This window comes from Lotus japonicus, chromosome 1 (assembly GCF_012489685.1).
Source record: "Lotus japonicus ecotype B-129 chromosome 1, LjGifu_v1.2".
Taxonomy (NCBI): Eukaryota; Viridiplantae; Streptophyta; class Magnoliopsida; order Fabales; family Fabaceae; genus Lotus; species Lotus japonicus.
In genome coordinates this window covers 51877780-51880973 of record NC_080041.1, presented here as the reverse complement: position 1 = coordinate 51880973, position 3194 = coordinate 51877780, and the positions used below count along the sequence as shown (strand labels likewise).

Below are 3194 nucleotides of genomic sequence, written 5' to 3'. Positions count from 1 at the left end.
CTGTGTTGCGTTTCTTTCTCATTCTGTTTCTCTCTCCCCCCCACTCTCTCTCATGCGTTCCTCTCTCTCTCTCTCCCCTCTTCCGTATCCCATGCGTGTTTCTCTCCCTCTCTTCGCGTTTCTCTCTCCCTCAACGTCTCACTCTCTGCGTCTCTCTCTCCTATGCCTCTCTCTCACCTTCCGTTTTTCACTCTAGTTTCTTTGGATTTATCTCGTTTTTGTTTTGAGTGTTATACTGTTTAGATTCAATTCAATTTCTATCTTGTTTTCAATTTTGTAAGATTCTAGTTGAGAATAAAAGATTTATTTAATTCAATTTAAATTTTATTGAACTTAATCCATTTTTAAATCTGGATACAAACCAAATCTGGTTTATAAGTGATTTTGAGAAATATCTGGTTTTAAACCGGTTTCAAGTATATCCATATTTTAAAACCGGTTTTTAACCATATCCATATTTTTAAAACTGGTTTGGATAATAAACCTTTTAAGGTGGATATGGTTTGGTTTGGTTTGGTTAAGAACCAAACCATGAACACCCCTACTTCTCACTCACGATTCTCTCCCTCTTTCTCCCACAAAAGAAAAATATCTCTCTTTCTTTTATTATTCTGATTTCTTTCTCTAAAAAACAAAAGCTGCAGAACACTTTCTCTGAACCTTGTCTGCAACTTCTCTTCTTCCTCCTCACCATTTTCTTCTTCCCAACATGTCTGGAACAACACCACCACCACGAGCCAAAACCGCGAGCACCACCACCTCCATGCCTCCTTCACGCAGCAACCACCACTGTCCCTGTTCTGTTTTTTTTTCCCTCTCCATGAGAGCCACCACCAAAACCCTAGCCGCCACCTTGTTCCTCCGATCTCCGGCGAACCATTAAGTTTTTGGAGAAACCAACACCACCACTGAACTCCCCTCATCATCCGCAATAAAACCCCTCCATCAATTCGATGATCGGCCACCGCGACTCCGGCGACCGCCGCCGCCGCCGTCTTCTCCGGCGAGCTTTGTTATGAGAAAGGAGGCCAATTTCTTGAAGCTCTCAACCTCCTCTTCCTGAATCCAAGGCCCAATCATCAGTAAGAGGTGATTCTCCTTATCTATTTCAATTTCCCCTTTCAAACCCTAACTTTTTCTAGTTCACCTCATGAGTTCATGCCCTGAATATTGTGTCTTTGCTGTTCAGCCATGAGGTTCACTAGCAGAGAGGGGAAACACGACCAGACCAAAGGATTGAAGCTCAGTCCCATGACCATGAGACTTGAGGTAGAAGGAGGAGGACATGAACACTATGAGTTTAAAAAGCTTTGTGTGATTTATGATGGACTGGAAAAATTTCATCTTTAAAACAAATAAAATCAGCTTCTGTACAATCTTTTGATAATAGGTTGCCATTGTAATGGTTCATATTTTTCTTCTCTTTTTAAAAGTCAAAAGTGTACTTAGAGTACTGTCATGTGGATAAAAGCTTTGTTTTTCAAATATAAGGCAGATTTGAATTGAAGGATTAAAGTCTATCTTTTAGATTAATTGCTTGGGGTGATACCGTTTGACTTGTTTTAGTCCTACTAATGTAGGAGAGCATAAGTATATGGGAAAGAAATTAAAATCCTTAAACTTTTTGAACACACAAATTATAAACTAAACTCTGACTTAGTGGCATATGCGCGTGAATTATTTAACCCCATCCCTCTATATACTGTATACTAATTTGGAGAATGAAGATGTTTTAATCCTTAAGTTGCGTACTGTATGTACCTTGTGTTTAGAACGCGTGAGATAGTAAACCTTTAAGCCATACTACTAATTGTATAGGCATTGCTAGGACTGTTCATGGTTCTCTGAGAACCGAAGCTAACCAAGAACCGAACCGAAAACCGAACCGTTTAAGAACCGAACCTTTAAGAACCGAACCGAACTCGAACCTAAATTGAAAAACCGGTTCGGTAACCGAACCAAAATATCAACTACCGATTCAGGTTCGGTTCGGTTCGAACCATAGTATATCGGTTCGGTTCGGTTCGGTTCGAACCATCTATAAATATGCATATTTTACCGAACTGGTTAACCAAAATTTGTAACCGGTTCGGTTCGGTTCGAACCATACTATATCGGTTCGGTTCGGTTCTCTCGAACCAAAATTTTGGTTCAGGTTCGGTTCGGTTCGGTTCAAGCAAAGAACCGAACCATGAACAGTCCTAGGCATTGCTTCATAAACTCCTAGCACTTGCAATAAGGAATCTCGTGATAGAGACAAATTGAGGATGTCATAGTGCACGTGGTTGTAGTTATGACTGAAATAGAATGTTGGAAGTTCATGTTCGGAATTAAAAAGAAAAGGTACTGATGTGCATGAGACGAGTGATAGTTATAGAATACAAAATATTAAGAGTTATTGATTAATTCAGTCATGAGCCCTTATCCATTACCATTTGATGCCTAGGTTGTGAGATTAAGATTTATAATTTTTGGTTAGGTGGTTAGGTGAGAAAAGTGATTTATTAAGTCAGAACTTTGAGGATGCTTGAGGTCAAGAGTGTAAGTTGTGTTGGAAGCCGTGGTGTCAAGAAGGTGATTTGGGGTTGAATCTCAAGTTTTAAGGAGTTAGAGGCCCTTTCTTATAAACATGTGCATGTAGAGGTTTAAGGTTTGAATCTTTAGAAGTTCGATGACTTTGAGGTAATTAAATGATTAATCGAGAGCTAGAACCTAATTCGTAGAGATTGAGGACTCATTTATGGATTGAGCTTTTGTGGAACCAAAATGGAGTTCCAAAGAAGGGTTTTGTTTCTTTAGGAATATAATTAAGAGAAATGATTCGATAATATAAAGAGCTTAGAGTCATTGCTTTATTAGACAGAACAAATGATGGTTATAGGAAATAATAAGAGGATGCCATTGCAAGGTGATGTGTTAATTTCTTGAAGAAGTTTTGTGTGCGTATTGTTTTGAAATGCCTCAATGAGTATCCAAATAGAGATTAAGAACTCTAAGGACAACGAGAGGAGTAACTACTAGTGATGTATACTTTTCTATTTTAACAAAGATATGAGTATTTGGTTTTAAAGTTGATTTACTAAGTTAAAAGCTTCTGAAGCATTGTTATTCGTTTTTGTTGTCATTATGACGACATGCCTTGATTTCTGAGTTTAATCCTAATGGGTTTGATATGATTTGGGAAACAAAGGATC

At 38.4% G+C, this 3194-nt stretch overlaps 1 long non-coding RNA gene across 1 annotated transcript; it reads left to right on the top strand.

Moving 5' to 3' along the window:
• Window positions 1-457: 457 nt before the first annotated feature.
• On the top strand, window positions 458-1743 carry LOC130731907 (uncharacterized). The gene is made up of 2 exons (XR_009016883.1): window positions 458-1089; window positions 1190-1743. It is a non-coding gene; the product is annotated as an uncharacterized LOC130731907 (long non-coding RNA).
• Window positions 1744-3194: the final 1451 nt, after the last annotated feature.